A 19,843-nucleotide genomic window follows, 5' to 3' on the forward strand; every position below is an offset into this window, starting at 1 on the left:
AGCCTGAACGGGCTCTGGGGGCTGCGGGGGAGCCAGGAGCTGCTTTGGGGACGGCATCTCCCCAAACGAGTGCAAAGAGAGAGGAGCAAAACGTCACGGTAGGATCGACCCCCCCCTCCTAGAGCCCCCTGCCGAGCACCCAGCGTCCGGCTCAGCCCACTGAAATGAGGCGTATCGCATCAAAACCTCCTGGGATGATGGCAGATCAGAGGCAAATTTGGGATTTTTTTTTTGATAAACTTTTCCCAACCAAGCATTTTTCCCCCAAGTTTCTAATTGGAAAAACAATACCAAAAAAAAATGTTGATTATTATTATTATTATGATGATGATGAAACAAACGGAGGGCAATTGAGTGGTTGGAGGAGGAGAGGAAATCCTCTGAAAATGGGATGAAAATTAAGAGCTGTGACAAACGACGGCCAAAGAGGGAAAATGTGGCTGCGCCAGCCGGTCGCCGAGACGTGCGGCGCAGTAAATCTCCCGGCACGTCCCTGCTGCGCCGGCGTCTGCCCTGACTTCTCCTCTCCCTGGCACTGGAATCGCTTCGGGTGCGGAGCCCCGGCGGGGGGAACGGGGTGGCCGAGGCTCGGCCCCACGGTGCCAGCTCAGAGCATCACCCGGCTACCGGCACCTCACCGAAACCCCGGGCGAGCCCCGGCCTGCGGGAACAAGGCCCTGAGAGATGGGCCGGCTGAAATTTCCACCATGAAAATCTTTGAAATACCAAATTGCTGCCACAAAAGGTTTTTCCAAATGATGATTTTTTAATATTATTTTTTTAATGATAAATTTTTAATTCCCTTTCCTGTTGCCATGCTCCGCAGGGTTTTGGGTGAGCCCCGCAGCGCCGGGGAGGGCTCCTGGCAGGTTTTGTGTGGTTTAATCCCCCCCCCCCACCCCGTCTCCCCCCATCCCAAGCCAAACCCAGCGGGTACCGCGGTGCGCAGGGGAGATGCTGGGTTCTCACCTCCGAAACACCGGCGCGGCATCGGCGGCAGAAGCGGATCCTCTCCCTCCCTCCGCCTCCGTTTTTGTCCATCCGGGAAGCGGGAGAGACGCTGCGGACCGTGGTCCTCCTCGCCCACGCTGACCCCACCGTCCCGGCGACACCGGCCCAACCGGACACGCACCTGAGCTCTTTGCACGGCCTTGCTTTGGAAATTAGGCGGGATTAACGACGTCTCATTGGTCTCATTTTATATTTTTTGTTCTTCGCAAAAAAAAAAAAAAAAAAGAAAATAAACCCAACCAAACGGTTTCTTCACCCCGCCGGGGAGCGGCGCAGCAGGAGGTGCCGGCAGAGCGGTTTGCTCCGGAGACCCCGGTGGGGAGGAGGTGGTGAAGACCCCCCCCCCCCCCAGCACTCGACGCCGTCCGTGTCGCCGGAGCATCAGTGCGGAGCAACCCTGAGGGGAGGAGGAAAACACAAAAAAACAACAAACCAAAAAACATTTTTGCTCATTAACTTCATGCCCTGACTCCCAAGTTCACACTTCTACCTTGAAGCGGAGAGCCTGGATAAAAAAAATTAAAAACAAAAAAATAAAACAAAAAAACCAAGACATACAAACGCTCTGGGTTACGTAGAGATGCAGGTTTAGATCTACCTGGAGGGGAAAGCGCGAGCGGCTCGGTACCGTGCCGGGGCCCCCCCCGTGCCGTGCCGGGGCTCCCCCCACCCCGTGCCGGAGCAGATCCGCAGCAGCGCGGCGGCGACGGGACTCGACGATCCCCTGGGCTGGTGCCACGGGCAAGTACGGCTCGTGGGGAGCGCGGGGACGCCCCGGGTCGAAGACGGCGTTCGCTTCACCGTCACGGTGAAACGGTTTCGGGGACGGTTTGTCGGGGGTCTGTCATTTTGTTGGGGGCTTGGGGTTATTTTATTATTATTTTTTTTTTTTTTGTCCGGGTCATTATCCTTTATTTCCCCCCAGACTGTAGTATCAGTAAACTCCTCCTAATTTTCAAAAGACAACAAGAAGAATGACAATCTAAGAAACCAACACCCTCCTTTGTGCTTCTATAAATATGTTTCTGATCTAATTTTATTTCTCGTGCTCATCTGTACTGTTGACAGTTACAATTGTGTATAATTTTTTTTTTTTTTTTAATTTGGAATTTTTGCGTTGTATAGGGTTTAGTTTTAAAATATATATATATTTTCCATTTTTTAAAAAGGGGTGTTGCAAAAAAAATTGCACGATTTAAATGACAATAGTTAAAATGCTGCAGTTTTTAGAGATGTGGAAGCAAAATGGAGCTTATTTATTCTCAAAGGCTATAAAGGTGTAAAATGCATGAAGAAAAAAAAAAAAAACATTTACAAAAAAAAAAAAAGACAAAAAAAGTGTAACCTGAACAAAGTGTAGCGTTAAAAATTTTAAAGGATGACAACAACAGCAACAAGAAAAAAAAAAAAAACACATAAAAAAAAAAGCAACAAAAAAAAACAGCTAATATATTGTGTTTGGGCTAGTTTGCTTTTGTTTTTAATTGTTCCTTTTTTGGAGAATGAAATACAATTGTGTATATTTTCATATAAGAAGTATGCACTGATATGTTTCAAAAATGATATATTACTTTCTAAAAGTGTGGTTACTTACCAAAGTCTGTTTCTGATCTTTACCTTCTTGAAATCTCTGTGGATCCCTCGAACACGCGCACGCCGGGGCTCGACGCCGCGGGCCGGATCCTAGAGGTAAGCCGGGGTGGTTCACACTCCGGGGCCGGCTGCCGAGCGGTGCAGACCCCCCCACACACACCCCGCGCCCCCCCCCTCAACCCCGCTTCTCCCTGCGGCTCCTCCGGGCCCCCCACCCCGGTCCCCGCGGGGCGATGGGGATTCCCGGGGCGGCTGGTTTTGGGGGGCGCAGGGCTGGCGGTGGTGGATGTGGCCGTGATGCCGGTGTTTTGGGGGGGGGGGGGTGTGTGTTGGCTGTGACCCCCCCGTCCCGGGAAGGCTGGTCTTTCCCAGGGTTTGGCAGAGCCGAGGCCGGCTGGTTTTTGGGGTGTTTGTGCTGGCGGCGATGGGGACGGGGCTGGCTGGGCCCGCGGTGTCCGTTGGGGTGATGCCGGGGGGCGCAGCGTTGTAGGGGGGAAAATGCAGAATAAAGGGTACAGCCACGTGCTGGGGTGGGGGGCACGGGGGGTGGGCGAGGTTTCTGCCGCCAGAACGTGCCGCCATAACCAGGATTTTGCCCTTGGCTGGTGCGGAGGAGGAGGAGGAGGATGAGGATGGAAGGAGGTCGCGGGGTCTGGCTCGGGTGATGCTGCCCCACCCCGGGAGGAGATTTGGGGACGGAACAGGACCCAGAGTGATGCCTCGAACCTCAAATATCAGGGTGGGGTGCCGGGGGGCGTCAGGCGGGCGTTGAGGAGGAGGATGATGGATGGATGGGGATGGTCTCTCCCGCCCCGGGGGGGGCTGCGGAGGTGATGAACCAGCGCCGGGTCGGGCGTGAGGAGATGGGGTGACCCCACTAATGGGGCGGGTTTGGGGGATGGCGAAGAGGTGGGATGAAGGTTGCTGGCGCTGGGGGGGTCGGTGCCGGGGGGAGTGGGTGCGAGGGGCACCCCTGGGCCCCGCAGGGGGTTGCGGTCGTGGCAAGGAGACCCTCGGGGAAGGGGTTTGTTGCCGTCGCGTGGCCGGGGCTGCTGCCGGGGTTGGGGGGTCTGGGGGCAGGTTGGGGGGTTAAAACCAGAGCTGGTCACAAAGGGCCGTGCGTGGTCCCGTGGGGAAAATCGGGGTGAGGAGAAAGAAAAATATTTCCTTTTCTTCCCCCCCTTTTCCACTTTCCTCTTCCTCCCTTCAAACAATCTCAGCAAAGCAGGGAAAAAGCAAATTTACAAAAAAAACCCCCAACATTTTCCTTGGAAATTCCACCTCCTGTACTTCCCCGCCCCCCTCTACATTGCTCAGTTGGGAAACACCCCCCCAAGACTTTTGAGGGGAATTGGAAAGTTTGTCACCAGCTCTGGGGCAGGGGGGTGCAGGGCGGGCGTCCCTTGGGCTGGGGAAGGAGTTCGCCACATCTTCCTGGCCATGCCTTGTCCGTGCCATCCCCTCCCATCCCTCTGGCTGAGGGTGCAATTTGGGGATGTTTGGGGCATTTTAAACACCCAAAATGGCAAAAATTCATCCCCATGCGCCTCTCCCGGAGCTGCGGGCGAGTCTGTAACCGCGGGCTTCAGCTGAAGGTTTGCTCTCGTTTCCCATTTTCGCATCATTTTACTCCACCTTTTCTTCTTCCCCTCTCGCTTCGCTTTTTTATTTTCCTTATTTTTATTTTTCTTTTTTTTTTTTTTTTTCAACAACAAAAATAACTCAACCAGACCCATAAGCCGAGTATTATGTTTTTCACTACCTCCATCACCCTTTCCTGTCCGAAGCCAGAAGCCATGCTCGGGATGTAAGAGGGCCTTTCCCCTTTTAGTTTTTCCTTTTTCTCTGGAGATTTTATCTCCTCTGGCTGTCCTCCCCCTTCCTCCTTTCTCTCTCTGATCTTTCACTTGTAGTATTTTACCTGGCTACTGTAACTGTAAATAGCAAGTTTCAATATGTTAGCAATGGTAACAGTACAGAAAACTGGTTTTTTGGGGGTTTTTTGTTTCTGTTTTTGTTTTTTTTTTTTTGTTGTATTGATATGAAATGAGATTATATTTTTGTCAGAGTATATTGTAATAATACTGACTTTGGACATGGCCGAATTGTACAGCTATTTCTTGTTTAACCCTCTTGGCTCTTCCCGTGCACCCCCCTCCCCATCCCTCCCTGCTCCCCGATTTTCCGTCTCCCACACCCGGACCCTGCCAGGCTCCCGCCCGGGAGCAGCCGCTTGGTGATGGTTTGAGCACCAGCGATGTTTTTCCACGGAGGGTCCCCAAAACGCTGGCGTGTCACCTGCGGGTCCAGAGAGCTCAGCAACACCCACAAATACCTTTGAGCGAGCCTTGGAAATAGGGAGGTGCCTGGTGCTCAGGGCTGCTCTGGCTCTTTGCCGCGCTCCCGGCGGGAATGTGGGACCTCGAAGGGGCAGACGGGGTCATCCCAGCTCCCTTCTCCTCCCCAGTGAGTGGAAAACCCTTTTATTTTCCAGTTTATTCCTCTGGAGCTCCGTGATGCCTTTTTTGAAATATGCTTTCTTTAAGCCAGAAGAGGGTGGTGTGGCTCAGGCTGCACCGGGCACCTCGTTGTATCTTCGGAGCAGACTGGGATGGTTTTCCTGGGATTGGGGATTTTCCAGCATCCTCGGCCCGATGCCACGGGGAGAGGGAGAGAAGCGCAGGGAGTTGCTGGGCTGGGGTGGGCTGCAGCCCCCCTGCATTTTACTACAGGTTATGGGGCAACCACTGTCTTCACGGTGGGGGAAAAGGAGGGATTTCTTCACTTCGGCTCGGTTTGCAAAGGGGGATTTTGCTACCGGTGCCACTCGAGCCACCAAAATATAGAGACCAAGACGTAGCTGCTCGCTCTCCGGGCTGGAACACGCAGTCTGGAGCATCCCCAGGTGGAAACACGCTGTCGTGGGACGAACGCTGGGACGTCCCCGTGGGCTCCCCACATCTCCCCTCGAGGCCGAGGGGCAAAGCAGCCCTGTCCTGCCCCACCACCCAGCTCGGACCACGAATCCCCTCCTCCCCACGGCTCTTCCCAAGCAGTTTGCAGGCAAATAGGACGCTGAAATGGGGTGGGGGCCATCACGGCTGGGCTGCTGCTCCCCCTTGGCAAACGGGTCCCCCCCGATGGGTCGGGTCTTACCCCCATCCCTTTCGCTCTCCCCGGCTCCCCGTAGCTCAAGTAAAGCAGGTAGGTGTTAGCATACTCTGGGGTATCTGCAACAATCTTTGTAAAATAGACCCTTTAAACGATGCACTAAAAGAAAACAAATATATAAATAACCCCCCTCCTCAACTTCTCTGTCTGATGGTTAGTTGGATCTCCTACACAGCTCAGCCCGTCTGTACCAGCACAGGCAGCTCTTCCCCTCTTCCTCCCCCCCAGGGTGCTGCACAGGTAGAAACAAAACAGAACGTGCACTTCCCCTGAGTAGTTTTATTTATTGTTTTGAGAAGCAATTTAAAAGGAAAAAAAAAAAAAAAAGATAAACTGTGTATCTATAAATATATATATATATTTTTAACCTCTTTTTTTTTTCCTGATGCTCCTCCACACGTGTGCGTGTGCGTGTGCGTGTGCGTGTGCGTGTGTGTGTGTGTGCGAGTCAAGGGATTCTGCGCCCGCGGGTGGCGGATGGGGACAGTCGTGGGCCGGTGACACTCGTCCTGCGGACGGGACACGGGGACCGGGGTGTCCTTTTCTCCATATCCAGCTCTTGGGGTGCGATGCAAGGAAAAGCCCAGCAGAAGCGTTGGGAGGGGAGGGAGGATTTACACCAAGCGCTTTGTAAAGTTTTAACCGGGATCTTTGACTGAATTCCATCTTTCTCTTGAGTATTTGCACCCTCGGGGTCTGGCCTGGCCGAGAACCTCCTGAGTCCTGGGGACGCCGTCGCCCCCGTCCCCGTCCCCTCCTGTCCCTGCTCCCGACCTGCACCCTTGACAATCAGTGGCTCCTTCCCAGGGACTGCAGCACGTGGTTGAGACGTCTGTTTTGTTTTTTCAATATTCCTTTTTTTGTGCTGTATGGTGATGCGTTATTGTATATTCCACAATAAGAAAAAAAAAAAAAAAAAGATATAAAAAAATGATGATAATAATAATAATTACCATGAAGAATTCTTATGAGTTTTGTTTGGAAACTCTTTCACTATATTTGTTGTAAAGAGGTTTACTATTAAAAAGAAAAAAAATACACGTTTCTGATAATTTTCTGTGCTTCTGGCTCTTTCTTCCCCGCCCTCCGCAGCGCCCCGTGTTGCAGGGAGCAGCGGGGTGTCGCTCTGGGTCTGGGTTCAAGCTGGTGATGGGGGGGGTGGTGTCACTCCCTGCGTCCCCTGGCCTCTGGCTGGAGGTGACGCTGCTCTCCCAGCTCCCAGTGGGACCAGTCTGGGGCCACCACAGGGCTGCCGGAGCAGGGGGTTACCCCACTTTCCAGCCCAGGTGTCCCCAGTCATCCCAGTCCCACATCCACGCGGGATCCGGCCAGGCTGAGGGGAGCGGGGGACACCCCTTGCTCAGCACAGAGCCCCCTCCCCACCAGCAGCCCTGCTGCGGGGTGATGGTCCCCCTGGGGTGCCCTCGGGGGAGACGGTGGCTCCCACCACCCCGTTTCTGATGTCCCCCCCTGCAGATCACACGTCCTTGGGCTGCTCAGCTGGGACAAACACCCCAAAACACCCCGTGTTGGGGCTCCCACAGACCCTCGCACCCTCCTTACGGGTCAGAGCATCTCCTGATCCCCCCGTGACCTTGAAATTGGAACAGGGCCTCCCCCCACCCGGCCATGGGGTTCCTGTTGGGGTCCCAGCGAGGACACCGGGTCAGTGTGACCGCCTGAGGGCTGCCTGTGTTTTGGGGTCCCCATGGCGCACCCCAACACTCCGCTGGTTGGGATCAGGGCACCCCCGGGGATGTTGGGGGGGGGGGGGGGGCTGTTGCCTGAAGGGAGGGTGGCACCGCCCGGACCCTGGCAGGGAGGGGGAACTGGTGGGAGCTGGTGCAAGCAGCAGGTTGGGGGGTGGGGGGGGGGGGGCAGAGCCTGCACCCCATTGCATCCCCCCCACCCGCTCCGGGGGGGGGGGGGCTGGTTTTAGGGGCGGCGAGATGGGGCCAGCCCAGGGCAGGATTTGGCCCCTATAGGGCAGCCCCCACCGCAGCTGGGCCAGATTTGTGCTGAGTCCAACTAAACCAGGCCAAGAGCTGCCTCCCAGTGAAAAATCACCTTTTCACCCCAAAATTAACGGGGGGGGAATCCCCTTCCACCCCCCGCCCCCCCCCGCCCCTCCGCCTGCAGCCTCCAGGGGGGCTCAGACCCCTCCCGGGGCAGAGCCGAAGCTTATTCCCTTTAATGCTCAAAAAGTAAATTTATTAAATTATTCCAAATTAAATACCTGGTTGGGGGGATTCACTGCCCCGTTTCGCCGCCAGGTGGCGGCAGAGCGCAGCGCGCCGCGGCGCTGATTGACAGCTGTCACTCACGGCGGCTGCGCCTGCGCGGAAATGAAGAGGGGGGGGGAGAGTGAGTGGGTGCGTGGTTGTGGGCCAGCGTGGGGCTTTTTGGACCCCAGCGTGGGGCTTTTTGGACCCCAGCGTGGCTACTGCCATGTTACACTGTCCCGTGCACCGGCGTGGCCGAGGAGCTCCTGAATCTGGTGCCAATTCCCTGAAAATAAATCAAAATACAGGCACGTTGGCCTCGCCGAGATCCACGGGCAACCTGCAAGATTTACAACCCACGCAACTGGGTTGTAAAAAAAGAGCCTGGACCATTCCCTGCCTGTTTTTTAGCCCCTTTGGGCTTGCAAAACCGCCTCCGGAGTTGCCAAGAGGTGCCCAGCGCTCCGGGAGATGTTGCCCCATCCCGGGAAAGCGGTTTGAAAAGAGATTTCAAACTTATCCCGGCGTCTCCTTGCTGCTTTGCTACCGATGCCTTCGGTCGGGCCTGAACGCCAGCAGCCGGCCCCAAAACATCCAACAAAATATTTCTGTCGGAAAAGGCCGTTTCATCAAATTTGCCTTTTTTTTTTTTTTTTTTTTATCCACAGGACGAGGCCATGCTGCGGGAACCGGTCCCCACCGTCACAAAGCTCTTGCTCTTCCTCAAGCCAACAGGAGCTGGGGGATGTAAATACCGAGGGTTTATCAAAAGGCACTTTGAGGAATAGAGCGATAATTGTATTTGTATTGCAGCTCCCTTTTGTGCTGGAGGTGCTTTCTGCACAGGCGTGCGCTGGGAAGCGTCTCTGCCCTCCGAGGACGAAGGAAGAGAGAGGGAAAGAAAGAGGAAAAAAAAAAAAAATCCTTCGCCCTGAATCATTCAGCTGGCAGCCTGGGAAGGACGTGGAGTTTTTCTCCCATATTTCTAAGTTTCGGGAAAGGAGGAGGCTGGAAACTGAAGTTTGGTTCCTCCCCGTGTAGTGGGTGACCCTTGGTTAAAGCACCTTCCAGCTCCAGGTTTGTTTGCCCACGTAAGATAATCACTCCCCGCAGCCAGAAACTCTTTGTGCGGGCAAATAGTAAAGGAATAGTAACAGAATAAAGCACGAGTTTATCTGTTATTTCTTGATTATTATTTTTTTTTTAAGGCGTGCTTAGCTCAGGAGAGGGAACTGGAAGGCAGTCGTGTGAGATAACAGAGGGCATGTAAACCCCTGCTTTGGCTGTGTTTGGCGTTAGTAGGGTCTCTCCAGGACAGCACCGTTCCACCAAGCCCGTGGAAAGTTTGTACCCATGAAATCAAGCGCCTCTGAGCTCGTGTGTCCACACACACTCGCACCCCAAAGACTCTCCGCAAGCCCGTGGCTGCCCCTGACTGTTTAATTTTACAGACCACCCCACTCAAACTTTGAAGTAGATTTAAACAACAGCAACAAAATTATATGCCCAGTATAAATCTTTAATCAGAACATGCTTTTCCCCCCTCGGAGCCTGCACTGCTGTGTACAATCAGAACGCAAATCAAAAGAAAGCGGAGTAAATTATTCATTGGGAATCTATTTCTGCTTTCCCTACATGGGAGACTCGGAGGCAGAGTTCGGGGGTGAGCGGCTGTCTCGGGGCTATTAATATTCACTCCGATAAGTTGAGCTGCGGCCGCAGCGCTGAGGAATGGGGTAAATCGTTGGTAATTTTGGTTTCTGCTTTGTGCAGTTCCTGATTCTGCTCTGCCATCGCTGTGACCAAGGCCAGGGCGGGGGGGACAAGGGGCTGGTGAGCATGGTCCAGCCCCATGGGGGTACGTCACCCCCCCCACACCCCACCCCACACCCCAGGGGGAAGATGCTCGCGTGACGACGGCCCCATCCCCACCAACAAGCATCTGCGCAGATTTACACCCGGTAGGAATCGATCCCCGGAGACAACCCGGCGTGTCTCACCAGCTATTTCCATCCCTCCCTCTCCCGAGCGCATCGCACCCACCTACACACGCTATTTATAAAATAGCACTTCTAATACACAGCCGACACAAAGCCACACCTGCCCGCGGAGCGTCGCTTTGTGGGGCTCGTCTCGTGTTTTGCCGTTAACGTGACACAGAGGCGTCGGGAGGATCTAAACATTTGGGCAGAGTTGCCAAAGCTGTTGGGAGAATAGCTCAGAGGGAGCGTTTGGAGGGGGGAGTACTACTATTATTATTATTATTATTATTATTATTATTATTATTATTATTATTATTATTGTCATCATCATCAGTGTTATTATCTGAGGAGCGCTTGGGCCTATATATTGATAAATGTCTGACACAGCGCATTGTTCTCAGTCGTTAGTGGAAGCAAAAACATTTCCTCTTGTTCCGTTTTGGTTTTCTTGGGGTGGTGTTTGTTTTGTTTGGGTTTTTTTTATATAATTTTAATTTTTATTATTATTAATTTTTATTTCAGAGTCACGCCTCACGGCACAAACTGTAAAAATACATTTGAAAACGGCAAAAAAAACAGACGGGTCGAGACCTTTCTGTTAACAATCCTCCACCCCATCCTTGAAATCTAAAGTAGTGAAGGATTTTGCAGAAAATAATGGATCATTTTCCCATTTACCCATGATTCAAGGATTAATAACTAATCCCATCAAAGGACATCTGCTTAGATTGTTCCTTGTCAGTGAAAGTAAATAGAGCCTTTTAGTCTTTAGACCTAAACTCCTCTGAGGTTATTATGCCGAGGGAACCTCCTACAAGCGGTTGCTTTCTCTTTCGCTCCTGCTGTGACTAACCCTGGAGGGAGAAAGCAAACTTTGCTAGTCCCTGGACATAAAGGTTATTTGCTAGAATGGAGGAGACTTTTATGAGAGGCCGGGTAAGCTGAGACCCTCACCCTCCCCTAAGGCTTGGCTCTAGCAGGGGGCTGCAGCCCGCCGAGCCCTTTGAGTCGCATTGTCCTGCCTCTATGGGAGATTTCCCTCTTTCAGGTCGGGGATACCGTGTCTTTGCTCCCCCAAAATCTTCCCCCCTATTTACGTGGTGCTGCGGAACGGCTCTTTTGGGGTTAAATGGGTAAAAGAGAAATGGTTTGGGTCTGGGGTCAAAATCTCCGCGATTGGCAAAAGTCTTTGGTGGGTGGTGGGTGCTGGGAGGGGTGGATGGGATCCATCGGGCACGGGGTGGGGTGCAGCACACCACGGCGGCCCTGGGGGAAATGGGTAGGGGGATTGAGGGCAAAAATTAATGGGAAATAATGAACTTCTGGGGCAATAATGGGCTGTCGTCTTGCGACTTGGGTTGTCATCAACAGGGCCGCCAAGGCTTCACACAAAGCTGCTTTTTGGGGGGACAGAGACTTTCTGGTCAGGAGAGGCTGAACCAAAATACGAGCAAATTGCCCCAGATGAAAGGAGCCCTGCCTCTTCTTCTGCCCAGGAGCTCCTCTCTGTAAATATTAACGACCGGGCCTTCCCAGGGCAGAGAGAAACATCCCGCGGGGTCACCCGGGGAGAGCCTGGCGAAGGTCGCAGCGGAGCTCAGCTCTCCTTCTCTCTCCTTGTGCTGGGGTGGAAATAACCACCGGGCGCCCGTGCCAGGCAGTTGGAGGGATGCATGTTGTAAGCATTTCAGAACATCTAAAATTAGACCCTTTTTTTTTCTTTTTCTTTTTTTTTTTTCTTTTTCCCCCTACCAGAACATGGCTGAGTGTCTCATCCACGAACACCAGCTGTGGATTTTTTTGCTCTCGCTTTGGAAAAAGCTTCCTCGGAGATACAGACAAAAAAGAAACGCTGCTCCACCCTCTCCCTGGCACACACAAAATACAAGAGTAATTACAAACCGGGGCCGTAGGCCCCAAACCCAGACCCTGCTCTGGGCTATTGAGGGAAATCTTTCAAAATCCGAATGGAAACCAGCCCCGTCGGCCTTTTGCCGTGCGGGGAAGCCGGTCCTGCTGTGCTCACCCTCCCAGCCCTCTGGACCCGCAGACCCGACGCCTCTGTCATCTCCACTCGGCTTCAAGCTCCGGCTAAGGGAACAATTGCAGGCAAAGCCAGTGGGAGTTCAAAAGGAGCAATACTGAATTAAACGATAGCAATTTCCCTTATTTTCTGCCGCTTAAAGGTGCACGCTGGGAATGTTTAAATATCCTTGTTATCCCCTTCAATACCTAGAGAACATTTTTTTAACGAGCAGGGCTGTAATCAGGCCGCGTTCGTGCCAGGCATCTCTTACTAACAAACGCCATTCTCCAAAAGAGCTGTCCAGATCAAAGCCCTTTGAAGCAGAAGAAAAGGCACCTGCTGGACTGAGTGCTTCGGGCAGCTGGGCGAGCCGGGGTAGGTGCCGGGGGGACACTTTACCCAATTTTACTGAGACAAAACAGAGCTCCCCTCCACTCTGGGAAGAGGGAATTTGAGTGTTTGCTTTAGGTTTTAGCTTGTGGGTTTGGTTTTTTTTTTTTTTTTCTTTTTTTTCTTTTTATTTTTTGCTACCGGTTTGGGGACAAGCTGAGGATAGCATCACGTCTCAGGCCAAGATGATCTGATATAAATGAATTTGCTTGTTTTCAGGCTTCAGCACCCATCCCCTCCAAAGCTCCCAGGTTCTGCGGGTGCCTTTGAAGGCATCTAGCTGTGGTTTGACCTTTTGGGTGAACTATTAAAGTCTCCACTTTATAGGGAAGACTTGCTGAGGAGAGGCAGGAGGAAGGCACGAGGCTATCCAGCCCAGAGCTGGCTCGGGGGCGAAGGGTTTGGCTCCCCAGGGCTGCAGGTGGATGGGTTGAGGATGGAGCAAAGGGTGTGGATGCCCAGGACAGAGGCTGTGGGAAGGCAGCGGCTGCCCGTCCAGGGCTGGCACAACCCCACAGGCCTGGGGACGGCACCGGAGCGTCTCCGCTACTGTCCTTCAGCGCCCAACCGCTTGCTTCAGAACGCAGCTTTTGTTGCAATTTTCTTTGTCTGGGGGGATGCCGAAGCGGTGGCACTGCGCGGCCCAGGCGGCAGCAAAAATGCCCAGAAAAGTGCAGGACACGGGGTTGGTGCTTTTTAAACACTGAGACAAAGACATTTCTTTCGAAATCACCCAGCTCCAGACCTCTCTACCTCCCCCAAACCCTCGAGCCGCTAACCTCCTCGGACACCCGTACCCCAAATTTTGATCTGACCGGGGCCGCGAGGAGAATTTCAACCGAAATCCTCTCTCTGGACGTCACCCAGCAGCAGCAATCCACACTTTTAGAGGCAACGGTGGTTGCATGGCCATGGTTTATAGAAAATAAGCACATGCGGTTTGTCTACAGTCACACGTGTTTGTGCACATCTCAGTGCAAATACTTAAAAAGCCAAAAATCTTCTTTGAACCATATGTGGCATTTCTTACAGAGCTCAAACATCTCCCGAACGGAGCCTCGCTGAGCTGGCAGACAAAAAAATGAGGGAATTTCCCTTAAAAATCCAACTGGGGAAGATACGGGCTGGTCCACGCCGGGGCCTGGCGAAGCCGTTGCGGCCTCGGAGGTGCTCGGTGGTGTCCAGCACCCATGGGTGCACCGTTTTCTCTCCCCCAAGGCTGCGAGCAGAGCGTTTTGGGGTGGGTATTTCACCCCTACGCCTGGGGGGGGGGGGCACGGAGAGCATTTCCCTACCTGTGTCCTGCGTGGGGGGGAGCCTGGAGCCCCTTGGGTGGGTCCATCCACCCATCCTCGCACCTCGCACCCACACACGTGGTCCCTGCACCCTGGCGTGAGGACACGGAGGAGGGGACAGGGCACCCATGGGTGGGGATAGACACACCCCAAGGGGCTTTGAGCAGTTTTGGGGGTGCTGCTAGTGAATTAGCCCCCCGCACCCCTCCCTCTTTTGCAGCGGGCACCCCCTTCTCCCCAGCTCCCCGCTGCCTCTCCCCCCTCTGACCTGGTGGGGAAGGGGCTGGGGCTTGGGGCGGAGGGGGGGGGGGGCAGAGACTGAACCCCGCAGGGCTGCAGCACCTTGTGACGATTCAGCGAATAAAATAGGGAGGGGGGGGGGGGGGGGGGCTGCAAACCGGTCTCAGGGTGGGGTGCCCGGGGGGGGACACACACCTCTCCCCCCCCGCCCCTTCATGGCGTGTTCCTTGTGCTCTCAAACCAGCCCAGTTGGGGCAGAACTAGGGGTCTGGTGGGTATTTTTTTAATTATTATTATTATCTCAACAAGTATTTTTTAACCGGTGCGGGGGCTGCGCGGCTGCGGCCGGGGGGCGGAGGGGGGAGCCGCTGCCTGAGGTTCTTCCGCGACCCCTCGCTGCGCGCAACTACCGCGGGACTGGCGGTGGAGACGGGGGTCCCCGTGGGTCCCCCCTGCCCGCCTGCCTCCCCCGGGACACCGACCGCCGAAAATCCCGGTTTTCCGAGGTGAAAATCCTCCTGGATCATCTGAGATTAACCGCCTCCCCCCCCCATCCCCCCCCCCCCCCCCCCCCATCTCAACTCCTCCGCCTCCGCCGCAGCCGGGAATTTGTCTTCCATCATAAGCTTGCTTAAAAAATAAGTTTAAAACGCCTGTTTTCCTTAAATAACGCCCCTTTAACTGCCCGTACGGCAAATGACTGACGCTGTAAAAAATAAATGTGAGATGAGACGGGGACAAAACTCCTGGGCTGTGGGCAAAGGCTGGGCGCCTTCAAACGGAGCAGCCAGCGTTTCCTCAGCGATTTCGGAGGTAATTCCGAAAAATCTGGGATGAAATGATCTCTCTCTTCCCTCCAACCCCTCCTCTTCAAAGTTCAGTCTAAGAGAAAATAAAGCAGAGCTTTGCGACTCAAAAAACGAAGGTGTGGCAGGGCTGGGAGCGGATCGGCACCCGAGCCTCGTCTGAAGGCAAAAGTCGCCACTTTCTTTAATTGCTACTTTGGGATAAGGAGGGGAAAAAAAAAAAAATAATAAAAAAAAAATCCACTTTTCTAGCCTAATCTGATGGGCGAAGCCGCCGTCCTCACTCGCGGGTAGTCAAGTGGTGCCAGAGCCTCTCGGGTCTGGAGTGAGGATTTTTCCAGGGAAAACGCTTCATCTCGTTGGTCGTCGGTAACTGCGAATTTACCAAAAGAGGGGGAACCGAAAAGGATTTTGGTTTAGGTTGTTGATTTTTGTTTTGTTTTGTTTTGTGTGTTTTAGTTTTGTTTGCGTTTTGTTGGTTTTTGTGTGGGTTTTTTTGTTCTTGTTTGTTTTTTGTTTTTTTTTTGTTTTTTTTTTTTTTTCTCCAAACGGGGTTCTCTGCATTTCGAAACTCACGGGAGATCTGTAGAAACTAGCGACTGAATTCCCCAAATATAAATAATAACCAAATCAAAATATAAAATGCGACGGAACGGAGATGCCTCGGGTAAAGGAAAGTCCTTCAGCCTGTCGCCGGGCGGGCTATTTTCTATTTTTGGCTATTCACAGTAAATAAATGAATTAAAAATAATAATAATAATAATTATAAATCCTAGTAGCTCGGGAATTAGCGAGGGATGGGGCAGAGGAATGCAGAAAGCAGCGACCCGGACAGGGCTGGGAAAAGCGGCTCAGTTGCCGAGCTGCAAATGTAATCACTGAAAAGGGCTTTTCCCAATTAAAAAAAAAAAAAAAAAAAAAAGGAAAAAGAAAGAAAGAAGGAGAAGGAAGGAAAGAAACCCCTGCTGCAATTACCTCTTTCCCCACGTCTCTTGCGGCTGGCACGGGCGAGGAGCAGGAATAACCCGGGCTGCGGGGCACGGTGCCACCCCCCCCGAGCCCTTTGGGGCAGTTTTGCTCACTTTGGACATTTTTATATATATTTTTATTAGTCAAACCAATCCCCAAAAGATGCTTAGCGGAAGAAATCGATTCCAATTTTCATTTTATTATCGTTATTTTGGGGTTTGGCTAGCTGGCGAAATAGAGAAAATGTTATTCATTGGGGGGGGGGGGAGAGAAAAAAAAAAATCATCCGAAGTAAGGAAGAAAATTGGAATCCAAGTTGAACTGGGCATTATTCTTCTTTAATAAACCGTGATTAGGGTTTGTGGAAGGAAGAAAACAAAGTCATTTCCCAAATAGAGGCTGGGGGGGGGAGCACAGACCCGGGTATAACTTCATAAAATGCCACGGTGGGAGACACTCCCTGTGCCCCCCCCCCCCCCCCCCCTCCTCGACGGACACCGTGGGGGAAATCCGCTCCCTGTGTTGCTCCTGCGGGGACACCCCCAGCTTTGGGCAGCATTCAGTAAATGCCAGGAGGATTTTGCTCCTAATCTGTGTTTATTAAACCAAAAAAAAAAAAAAATAATTTTTTAAACCCCACAAAACCCGCCGCCCCCCCCGACGATGGTTGTAAAATTGCAGGTAACTCTTTATTGCGACAAGAAGACGCGCGATCGAGCGTGTGAGCCGGAAAACCACCGGTTTATGGTGATTTAAAAAAAAAAAAAAAAAAGAAAATGTAAAAAGTCAGTAGTTACCTTTAAAATACTCTCTGCGACGGGGGTGCGCCGTCGGGGCCAGGACCGCGGCCGCGCACCCGGCGTTTCCCCGAATTAACGGGGAATTTCCCGGCTCCCAGCCGCGGCCGGGGGCACCGCCTCGGGTTTGGGGGGGGAAGGGGGGGGGTGCTGGGCTCCTGGGCCAGCAGCGGAGCCCGGCTGGGCCCGTGCTGCTCGCCGGGACTTTCTTTCGAAGGGAGAACATTTTATTTTCATTAATTCGGAACAGCCACGCCGGGACCCGGACGCGCGTGTCTGCGCACCCGGAGCTCTTTGTGCACCCGCGGCCCTGCCGGTTTCTTTTAAAACTACCCCAAACCCACCAACAACCCTTTTTGTTTTCTTCTTTTTTTTTTTTTTTTTGGTTTTTTTTTTGTGCTCCCCTCTCCCCTTTTTCCCACACGCCTCTCCCCAATTTCCAACCCCAAACCCTGTTGCGGGTTTTCTCGCTCGCCGCATCTCGGCCCTCCGTGGCTGCGGAGAGAGAGAGAGAGAGGTTGCCATATTTGCATATATGGTAATGAGCTCCTAATTGCCAGCCTTGCTGTGCTTTGCCGATCGATTTCGAGCAATACATAGGTTAAGGAAAGCTTGGAAATAGCGCGGCTCCCCTCCCCCCCCCCCCCCCTTCCTCTCCCCCTCCCGCAGCCCCCCGCCCCCCCCGCCGCCCCCCCCCCTTCTCGATGGAGCTGGCCCCGCATTTGCATCGCAACTTTTTTTAAATATAACACGTATACTTTACGTATAGGCTACGTGGAGGCTCCTCGGCCGCTCCTATATATCCTTACGCCGGGCACGGCCCCCTCTCCTCCGGCGGCGGCTCCGGGGCCACCGCGAAGACCCGCGGAGTGGCGAGGTGGGGGCGAGCCGGGCTGGGGGCAGGCAGGTGAGGGCAGGGCCAGGCAGGGAGGGCAGGAGGCGAGCAGGGGAGGGCAGGCGGGATGGGAGGGCAGGTAGGCAGGCGGGGAGGCGCGGGCAGAGGGGCAGAGCGGGCGGGAGGGCAGGTGAGCAGGGGCGGGAGGGCAGGACAGGCAGAGGGGCAGGCAGGGCAGGGCAGGCAGGGCAGGCAGGGAGGGCAGAGGAGCAGGGAGTGCAGGCAGAGGAGCAGGCAGGGCAGGCAGGGAGGGTAGAGGAGCAGGGAAGACAGGGCGGGCAGGGCAGGCAGAGGGGCAGGGAGAGCAGGCAGGGCAGGCAGGGCAGGCAGAGGAGCAGGGAGAGCAGAGAGGGCAGGCAGCGCAGGCAGAGGAGCAGGCAGTGCAGGCAGCGCAGGCAGAGGAGCAGAGAGGGCAGGGAGGGCAGGCAGAGGAGCAGAGAGCGCAGGCAGAGGAGCAGGCAGTGCAGGCAGAGGAGCAGAGAGGGCAGGGAGGGCAGGCAGAGGAGCAGAGAGCGCAGGCAGAGGAGCAGGCAGCGCAGGCAGAGGAGCAGAGAGCGCAGGCAGCGCAGGCAGAGGAGCAGAGAGCGCAGGCAGCGCAGGCAGAGGAGCAGAGAGCGCAGGCAGCGCAGGCAGCGCAGGCAGCACCCGCTGGCCTGACGGGCGCATCCCCCGCCCCGAGGTGGGGTGAAAAGCGGGGGATAACCCCAGGGAAAAAAGGGACGGCAGGGCCAGGACACCCCCAATTTCCCTCCCGCCCCCCCTCGTATCCTTCAACCCCCCCGTGTCGCCATTCCCCGGGGCCGGAGCGCGGAGCCCCCGCGGAGCCCCCGCGTGCCGCGCAGGGCCGGCCCCGCAGCCGGACAAACAATGTGAGACTCGGCGGAACAAAAGCCGCGGGGCTTGGGTTGCTGAACACGTCTGAGGCCAGACGAGCCGCGCGATTTATTGGACTTGGTGAGAAAAATCATAATAAAAAAAAAAAAAAAAAAATAAGGGGGGTGGAGGGTGGCGGGGGGGGGAAACCGGCGGAGGGGAGTGGGGCCGGGGGGGGGGGGGGGGGAGGAACTGGAGGGCTCCGTCTCTCAAAGCGTCTTTATTAGGGGCTGGGGGCGGCCGGGCTGGGGGGGGGCGCGCAGGGGGGTCCGGCTGCTGCCACCGGCCGTGCCCGGGGCTGGGCGTGCGGGCGTCGTGTCCCCCCCCAACCCCGTCCCCCCCCCCCCCCCAACCGCGGGCCGGCTGCGGGCTCGGTGTTGCCCACAAAGCCGTGGGGGCAGGTGGGAGCGTCCCCCTCTTTCCCCCCCCCCCTTTCCCCCCAGCATCTCAGCTAAGAAAGTTTGGGCACGGCCCCCCCCCGGCCCCCCCCGGGCTTTTCTGCCGCGTCCCCTCCCTCCACGGCGACCCCGAGGACCGGGATTATCCTGGAAATGCCCCGATCCGCCCCCCCCCAACTTTCCACGGTCCCGGGGGGTGACCCAGACCCACTCCGAGTGAGGGGGTGCACTGACTCCGCCCCCCCCCCCCCCGCCCCGGCTTGGGGACCAAGTTTTGGGGTGCAGACGCCCCCCCCCCCTCCGCGCTGCGGGTGCAAGGAGAGGCCTGGGAGGATACAGCCATTCCCGGTCGTGGGGGGGGGGGTGCGTGTGTATCCCCCCTCCCCACGCGTGTCTGTGGGCTCATTGTTGTCCCCCCCCCTCGTGAAACTCCCGCCCGTGGGCGCGGAGCAGGCAGCGACGCTGCCCGCGGAGTTTTGTGCTTTGCCCCAGGGGCTGCCCGTCGCGCGTGGGGGCCTAAAAATGCCGGGGGGGGGACGGACGTGGGGGGGGTGTGTGTGTGTCTCCCCCAAATCCCCCTCCCGCAAACGGCTTCCCCGTGGGAGGGGCCGCAGCGCGGGGGACACGAACACGCGTGGCCCTGGATGCGGAGGGGAGCGGCCCCCCCCCCCCCCCCCCCGCCCCGCACCCCCCATCCCGGCAGGGTTGTTCCCCCGCGGCCGCTCCGCGCTTGGGAGGAGGATTTTTTAGGTGGGGGTGCGGGGGGGGGGACACACACACACACGCGACATGCGCAGAGTTGGGGGATCCCCGGCTCCGCACCTCGTTGTTGAATAAGCGAATCCCGACGGCCGGGGCTGAAATCCGCGTTACAATAGACCCAGCGCGGAGGTTACGCGCCTCGTCCTCCTCCCTCCGCGCCTGAGCGTGACCGGGTGCGGAGCGGAGGGGCAAAGAGGGGTTTTCTCCCCCCTCCTCGCCGTGAACTTCTCGTGGCGTTGAATTTCTTTAATTCCCCCCCCCCCCTCATCCCTCCGCTCAAGGTCCGCGCTGCTCCGCGCACTCCAAACCCGCCCCCGTGAATTTCTACCTTGGGGCGGCCGCCGTAGCAGGCCGGGAAGGTCACGGAAAATAAGTGGATTTGGGTTTTTTTGGGGGGTTTAGCAGGTATTGGG

Source organism: Athene noctua, chromosome 29 (assembly GCF_965140245.1).
Source record: "Athene noctua chromosome 29, bAthNoc1.hap1.1, whole genome shotgun sequence".
Taxonomy (NCBI): Eukaryota; Metazoa; Chordata; class Aves; order Strigiformes; family Strigidae; genus Athene; species Athene noctua.